The sequence below is a fragment of the Ictalurus punctatus genome, chromosome 11 (genome assembly GCF_001660625.3).
Source record: "Ictalurus punctatus breed USDA103 chromosome 11, Coco_2.0, whole genome shotgun sequence".
Lineage (NCBI taxonomy): Eukaryota > Metazoa > Chordata > Actinopteri > Siluriformes > Ictaluridae > Ictalurus > Ictalurus punctatus.
Genome location: NC_030426.2, coordinates 15,431,152 through 15,440,369, shown reverse-complemented (window position 1 = coordinate 15,440,369; position 9,218 = coordinate 15,431,152).

The following is a 9,218-nucleotide window of genomic DNA, read 5'->3' as shown; positions in this document are numbered from 1 at the left end:
AATAATATTAGTTCAAATTTACTCTGGAGATCTTTCACGGTCTACATCAGATTATAATACCATTAGTATTATTATTGTTATTATTATTTTTATTAAGTAGTAGTAGTAGTAGCTTTACAGCATTAGCCATTAGTGAGGGTTGAAACTATGACACACAGTACTGTTAAAATCATACATATATATTCAACCCTCCATGATAGACAAATAGACAGGCAGACATTGCATAGACATACACGAAGACAAAATTAAATGATCAATAATAATGAAACACCATAATAAAATGTATTTTAAAAGGGATGACAAAGGAACATCTTTACAAGTGGGAGGATTTTCGTTAACTATTCTTTATATTTTTATATGAGAGAGAGAGAGAGAGAGAGAGAGAGAGAGAGAGAGAGAGAGAGAGAGAGAGAGAGAATTTATGTCCCTGTCAGATTTCTCTTTTCCTCACATTGCTGAAAACAGTAAGGCTGTGGAATGAGGCAAATCAAAGATGGCTGCCGACAGGACAAGGACGCTGTTATTTCATCTCGAAATAATGAATTCCAAAATACAGAGACATTTATAAAGCATTGAATTGGCACATATTCATCTTTCCACATTGTTAGAAAAGCATAGTGTAGCTATAAGCAGGAAGGCATCTGTGTTTATAATGTCTAGCAGAACAAACTGGTCACTGTGTAGCTATACACTGTGAGTTATACATCACATTTTACTTTTATATTATTTACAGTTTTAGACACTGTTAAAATCTGCAATTCCTTACCATATGTATCATGATAGTCATGAGAATGAGTAACATGGAACTGTCTATAAGTTTAGTTTAGTTCAATTGAGAGAGAGAGAGAGAGAGAGAGAGAGAGAGAGAGAGAGAGAGAGAGACGGGAATGCTTGGGAGGAGGCTTGTCTTCTTTTCTTCCTACTTCTTTTTTATTATTATTATTATTATTATTATTTAATGCACTCTATGTGTGAAATGAGCATTGTGAGCCTCTTAACCACATCAAATTCTGTATAAATGTCTTTTTCTTTTTATCAGTGAACACAATCCTTTATGTACATAATTTAAGCACCTGGCCATTTAAGCATCATTTACGCTCTGTATGCTACTCTTCTTTAGTAGTACAAATGTCAGGTCATCAGGCCATAGAATGCTGGGACATGTTTGGCTTCTTGTAAAATTTTAAATGTATCAGATTCATATTAATTAAGAAGCAGAAGGGATTGTAAATTAAGAGAGAGAGAGAGAGAGAGAGAGAGAGAGAGAGAGAGAGAGAGAGAGAGTTAATAGCACCAAATGCCAAATGTGCCAATGCCACCTTAAATCCAATAATTCAACAGAAGTACAGTGACACAACAGGAAAATTCTCAAGTCTACAGATAACAAAGCCTATACAATCATCTATTTCTCCTCTCTCAGGCAGCATGTTCTGGCTCTCTAGCAGACGACTGCCCCAATGCTGGCAGCTTAATGGATACAGGGGCACTAAGTGTGTGTGTTGGGCACTTGGATGCATTAGGATCATACCAGCTGTCACTCTGTACACAATAAAAGAGTAGAAAGCACCAAGCATGGCACTCAAGAAGACTCACCTCCACTTCTCTGTCCATCCTGAAACCAGAAATAGAATAATGTAAAGTATTGCAAGCAATCACCTGAATCCAAATCCTCATTAAATGGCCATATTTTAAATAAAATACAGTTAATGTGTGTTTTAGAATGGTCTCAAGACATTAAAAGTATGCATAGAACAGATAAACAAGAAGAAATGTCCAAAACAAACTACTCTAAAGACTGTCTACTAAATCGTTTTTAAAGCAATACATCTTCTACAAAGCCCATGATACTCTTCAAATGATTATTTATTGTTACCCCAAGTTTTATCATTACCTTCTTATTAGAGTTATAATAAATGAAAACGGCATATATGAAAACTTTGGCCAGTTCAGTTGTCTTTTTTTTTGCACTGGGATGAATGGGTCTGTATTTGTTGATTCATCATCAGTCAGGGTTGAAATGAGGAGCAGTTGAAGGCTTAAGTGGGAGTGGGAGAGAGGAATTTGTTGGGGTTGGATTTGCTGACTGGGTCTGTTCACTCTCCTGGGAGCTCGATTCCTCTCTAACACAGAATGCAGGCAGACGCAAGCGGAAACAGGAAACATACACATTGGCTGAGGACCAGTGGTTGGGGAGAATGCAGGTCACGTTGCCCCTTAGCTGATGGATCTTTTTTCTGAATGTCCATTTTGACTATGGAAAGTGTTGAACAAGGACTGCTAGCTTGAGGGCCTTTTTCACTATCCCCTTTGGGTAGTAAAAGTGTGCTATGCAGGGCTTAAAACATGGCAGCGTGCTACCACCATGAAGTTGATTATTTTTCAATAGCATCACATTCTGAAGTGTTTTATTCCTCGTATACCACAGCAATTTGCCAGCAATTACTTTAAAAAAGTTATTAATAAACAACACATTGTACAATTAACTTTTTACATTTAACTTTAACATTTGTTTACATTTAATCTTGTTGAATGTCCACAAGACAAGTTAGTTCCTTTTATCACTTACATTATAGCAGCTATAAACAGTCATTCTCTCGCCAGTCGCACTTTTTACCCTCCTAAAGTTAGGGCAAAAAAAATGATAAAACCCTGCAGCTCCTTATGTTACAGCGAACCCAGTCCTGAAGACGCTCCTGTGACGGAAAGCTTACTGATTACCACAAAGTACCGAGTGGCAGTTTGGGAAAACCCATCAGATAACACTGTGGCTGAATTGTGGAGGTTTTCTGCCTATAACGTACTTTGATAGCTCAAAGCTAACAAACTGTAAATATATTTCAATGTGGAAATATTTTATTTACACTTCAGTCTAGCCATGGTTAGCCTCCTTCAACGATCCCATTAAGAAAGGAGCCAACATAAAAAATATACAGCGGTAAAGATGTCTAAAAATTTGTTAGCAATGTGGGATTTCACACAGTGAATGTCATGCTTTGATCAAGTTGTAGGATAGCTACTGCATATACTGTAGAGAACCAGACATAAGCCTAATCAATTGATTTTACAATCATGTAAAGATGTCTGCGATGCTCCTGCACCTTAGCCACTATTAAATCTTTAAATGTAGCTGTAGGTGTAATGTCAACATTTCACCGTGTGAAGGCTTTTCCCAGGCCACAGCACAGATTCCAGATGTGACGCAGAGAATTTTCCTCCATATGAGCATCAGTCAGCTGAAATGGAAACAGCACACTAAGATGTATAAAACTAGGTAATCATGTACACAGAAACAGACTCTTATTTCTCGAATGTTCTGAGGGAATCTGTGAGGAAAAACATTACTTGGAGACTCGCAATTGCTGAGTGATCTGCAGATGTCTGAGGGCCAAATGTCCATATAAATAGATTGTCCATGTGAAATGTTTTTGGCTTTTGCGGCAACACTCATGCATAGTTTTTTTTTATTCGTTTCATCGTCACAAATGTGGCATTTCACCAAAATGGAAACCCCTGCCCTGCTGAACAGCAGGGTCAGCTCTTAGCTCGTTCTCAAAAATCTGTAACTGATTTTGAGCTAGAGCCGATGTTGCCAGATCTGAGCACTTCCAGACACAATGAGATTATTGTTTTTGAGAAGCTTACATTTTCACATGAGTTATCTGTACACACTTGGCTGTTCACCTCGACATCAAATTCCTGCTGTCAGGCAGAGCGGGGGGACACAAGGACATAAATAATCCCCCAAATTTATACACACTGCCTCTCAGGAGCATGAAAAGTCTAGCTGATATCAGAACTCTGTTGGACAAGTCCCAGTCAGCGCTCTGGTTTTAAGCATCCTCACACTCCCTTAACTTCTCTGTTTGGGTATAAAAACGGCTCCAACTGAGAGATTGGATTTCACAATGTGTTTTTTTCCCCCCTCCAAAAGTCTGTGAAGTCTTTTTGAGCACAAAGCGCTCTTCTAAAAAGAAATGGAGCTCTGATTAGAGACACCTGTCATGGAAGCGGCCGTTCATAGCTCTGAGCTCTTCTGATCCGGGTGCTTTTTCGGATTCCAGTAAACACTGCATGCAGTTTATAGTCGGCCCCTCCACCACACACACGCATTGAGCCTTAGGCAAACACCCCTGATATTGGCTTACCCACCACGGAAGGATTGTAGTTATAGAGTTCTGTGGTGGAGGGCTGAACCTGACACCCGGGGCTATTGTCGGTCACACCTTCATGTTTTATGGGTGTGATGGGAAGGCCAGGTTCACAAACCGCTCTTTTCGGCAGCTGCAGGGAACCAGTGAGCAGCACAAAAGCCTATAGAGATGTAATTCGTTACGAATCATAATACACTTTTGACAAAAGCAGGCCATTCGCATAAGTGTGTGTATATCTTACTCGTTGCCTGTAATGCATCTGCTCCATACTGGAATCCTACACCAGCACACAGAAGTCGCAAAGCAACACATTAATCCCCCCCTTTCTGAAGTAATCTAAGGGTTGAAAAGTCACTTGGAAAAGATAAATCTGTAAAAGATAGACCAAAAACCGCAGACTCTTCAGAGAGCACTAAATCAACATAGCGACTACACAATTTGCAAGAATTCCTCTGCATGTTTGGCCTTTTTAGCTGTCACAGACCTTGATCCATGGCGCACGCTGGTCCGACACATATATACTGCATGTATTATATTTGGCTGTTGGAACAGTGTTAACTCGACAGATTCATACATCAAATTACATCCAGAAACTGGTAATGCAACTCCGCAGGTCTGTTTTTTAACTTTGAGGTTGGAGGAGAGAGACTGGGATCGTCCGTCTGAGCCTCAAAGGAAACTGGCTCGATGCAAAATGAATCCTCTGAAAGGAAAAAACGGAAGTGGGATATGTAGAGAGAGAGAGAAAGAGCTAGAGCCAGGACTGTGGACTATTGTAATTAGTTGCACCTGTTATTTTTAGCACTGCTCCGGTTTCTCTGTACAGTACAAACGCATGTAGAGTAGGCATCATAGCTTCACCAGGCCGATCATCCTCAATACACTTTTTGTTGTCAGTTCACAGGGAAGCAGCCTGCAGAAATGTGTGACCCGGGAGAACCAAGTTTTGGTACTTGTACACACGTGCCGTGTGGGTCAACACCCAGACACAACTTTCTTATCCTCAGTGTATTTACTACTTCTGTTAAATGGACCTATTCTCACTTCGTCTCTGTTCTTTTCCTAGAGCATTTACTAATATAGATTTACAAAAATATAAATATAATGAAATAGTAAGATGAGGTAAATAATTTTAATAGAAGAGTAACAGTGTAACTTGTGAGATGGTGGTCAGCAAATGCCACAATGGAAATGAGATTTTGACAAATCGTGGCAGCAAAATAATAAAGTTAGGAATCAGTTGCAGAAAAACACAGTGGAGAAGTAGCGGGCTCGACCAAAACTAGAAAACAAAAACAAAAAAATATTAAAGGTAAATGTGAAAGCAGCGCTGCCTAGTGGCTTATGGGAGTTACTGCAGCCATGACCACTGGAGAACATTATTAAACTTAATAAATTTTATATTTTATATATATATATATATATATATATATATATATATATATATATATATATATATATATATATAGAGAGAGAGAGAGAGAGAGAGAGAGAGAGAGAGAGAGAGAGAGAGAGAGGTGTATATAGATAGATGGATAACAAGTCTTTATTGGTCACATGTACATTACAGCACAATGAAATTCTTTTCTTTGCATACCCCAGCTTGTTAGGAAGTTGTGGTTACAGGATCAGCCATGATAGAGCAACCCTGGAGCAGTGAGGGTTAAGGGCCTTGCTCAAGGGCCCAACAGAGGCAGCTTGGCAGTGCTGGAACCCCCAACCTTCTGATCAGTAACCCAGAGCCTTAACCGCTAAACCACCACTACCCCCTGTCATATATATATATGACAGAAAAAATCATGGGCTTGTGTTAATGAGATTTTGGTGATCAATCCTCACTAATACTTAGCTCAGGCAATAAAATCAGTAAAGCTTATGCCAGATGCAGCACGATTGATATTTCTTCTGTCCAGTGTTTATTGACGAGGAGAAATCTGAACAAACCCCCGAGGGACAAAATGATTTTTTTTTTTTTTTTTTTTTTTTTGCAGAGCAAGTGGAGTAGTACACATATGTTGACTAATTTAAAAGCTGTAATATTAAGTGAAACATCATATAAAGGCTCCATAAGAGGTTCAGACATGATCATCAGTGCAGCTGAATGTTTATTTCTGACTGTAGAAATGACCAACGACCGACAATAGTTATGGCTGCAGAGTTTATATTAATGTACTTGTCCTAATACATTATCATTTATATAATAACAGCTAACACCAGGACTATGGCAGACATATGTGGTATAAGGAGATTTTTCTTTAAAAAATAAATAAATAAATAAACAGTATGTAATCACTGACATTTCTTTAACATTTTTCTAAGGAGTCTCCAGTGTCCGTGGTTTGTAACAGTCAGAGGCAAAGCTGTAACTTTACATTTCCCAGCACGGTAAAAACAATTCATACAGGATTTCGCAGTTTTTTTGTGATTGTTATGGCCAAAAATGTTTGATTTTGCAGCGGCGTTTTCCAAAATTTGCAATGCACATTGCAGAGTTTTTGGTGCTTTTTTTGTGGTACACTAACTGAGTTGCCGAAAATGCAATTGCATAAAATTGTTTGCACGGTCTTTTGCAATGATGTTTGTTGGTAAATGAGACCTTTTTACTATACTCATGTTCGACGTACGAGAAGCGAAGAATGCTTTGATTGAATGCTCACTGTGATGACATCACATGTCTTGGCCCAAATCTGCAGTAATTTTGAAAAATTACAAGTGCCTCCGAATATTGTGGCATTTGTTTGATTTTGTGTTCATTTCTGCAATTGCAAAATCCTAGAGGGAGTGGTAGTCTTTCTGTAACATGACCAGCTGTATGTGTGTCTTATTAACTCTAAGAGAGAGAAGGGAAGAGAGAGGCTGATGAGGGAACAACTACTTAGGGATCATAACCTAAGTGATAACAGGACCTAATGTGAACTAACTTTACGCATAACTCTAACTGAGTAAAAATAAAACAAACCAACAAATTGCTTTGGTATATGAGGAGTAAAAACACTTCAGTGGGCAGCATTACACCAGCCCATCACTGATTCTTTTCATATAACAGCATGCCCTGCTGTGTTTTATTACTTATCGAGCTGTAACAATCAGGTCCCTTATGCAAAGAATCAAGCTGTAGTTGCTTAATTAATAGTTTATTCATGTTCTTGCCTGAAAATTAGCTCCGCCCCCTGGCCTGAACAAAAGTTCACAGATCTCCCTGTCATATACTGAACAGTTTCAGGAGAGGATGGGATTGGGAAGGCAAAACTACAAATTGCCCTTTTAACACAACATGGTCACAAACTTTGGGTTTTCCTCACACACACACACACACACACACACACACACACACACACACACACACACACACACACACACACACATCTTGTCTTATGCCGTGTCTAATACAAATAACAGTAGAGGGGAATTCAATTTAGCAATGATACTGTAAGTAACCATCATAATAATCAGAGCATTTCCCTCAGGAGTGAAGGAGGATTGAAATAACAGTTAATCACACATAGGAAGTCTCATTAAGATTAGCACTCATGATGCAGAAGCTTGAGAGGACTAGAACTGACCAAAATGTGAATCAGGTGAAGTGTTTAAGAGTGAGACAGCAGTACATGGGCGAGAGGTCGTGAGCTAAGAGTGTCGCATAGTGTAACAGGGTTTAGAGAAAGACACTTGGCCAGGAGCGATGCACGTGTGACACACACAGCGTGCTGATAATGTAGGCCCTCAATTTGTAACCTCTAAAAGAGCACAATGCCAAATGAGAGGAGAGTCAGTAGAGCATAGGAGAGGAGCGGGTAAATAATGTAAACCTACACCATTATCTGCTTTGCAAAGCTCATCAGTGAGCCTCTACAATAGCTACAATTGAATTGCTGATTGCATCTCTCCCCATGTGTGTGTGTTGTTCAGGCTCTGTCTCTAAATGGGAGACACAGAGTGAGAGAGCGAGAGAGCGAGAGAGACAGAGCGCGAAAGAGAGAGACAGATAGAAATAGAGAGAGAGAGAGAGAGAGAGAGAGAGAGAGAGAGAGAGAGAGAGAGAGAGAGAGAGAGAGAGAGAGATGGTGTCTGTGGCCTTTTGGCAAGGTCAGACTGATCCCACATACAAATTTAGGGGTAGATTGTCATTAACAGATTAGTAAAAAGAATACAACATATTAGAATTAATATTTTCACAGCTTCTTTTTTACTGCCCAAGTTCAGACAGACACAGCCATATAGACACAAGCAAGCCAAGGGAAACAGTGGAAAGAAAAATGCACTAAGATGGAGGGGGAAAAAATAATCAAACCGAGCTCATCCTCCTCTCTTCAACTGTTTATTTAAGAATCAAGGTTAACTGAGATTGTATCTGGGAATTTTAATGGATACTATACATCTCTATTATGTGTAAACACACTATTTGCCCTAAGTGTCTATTGTTAACACACACTGATAGTCTTTTAAGCAATCCGATAGACACATGGATTTGAAACTTTCTGATTATTTAGTGTACATGCATTTTAGTGTACATGCATCCGCACTTGTACTGTATGCAGCACCATATGATCTCCCTCATTTTTACTATTATAGTGACTCCATGTTAAAAAATCCAGCACAAAGTGTGAATTTTAGATCACATCCTTCTTCTTTGGTAGGGTTATTGGTGTGTTCTACAGCAGCCATAGAGTTGCAGATCATGTTTTTCAAAAGATATCTGATTTTTTTATACCTGTATTTTTTGTATTTTCCTCAGATATAAAGAAGTACACCGTTAAAGCAGGTTTAATATCCATTTCACTGAGTGAATAATTTTTTTTTTCATCCAAAATGACTTACAATTGAGGCATAATACAGTCCAGTCCAAGCTTATTCCAGAGTAGTTGAGAGAGTCTTTGCTCAGTGGCTGTCTGGCAGTCAAGGGATTCAAACACACAACTTTCAAGCCAAACCTACAGCAGTGTGGTCAGTAATAAAAAATCTAATTAACCTGTAAGAATGGTTATATAGAAGATAGTTACAACTGCCATTCATTGACAATTCATTTCAACTCATTATGACCCTATTATAGAATCAAAGAGAATAGCC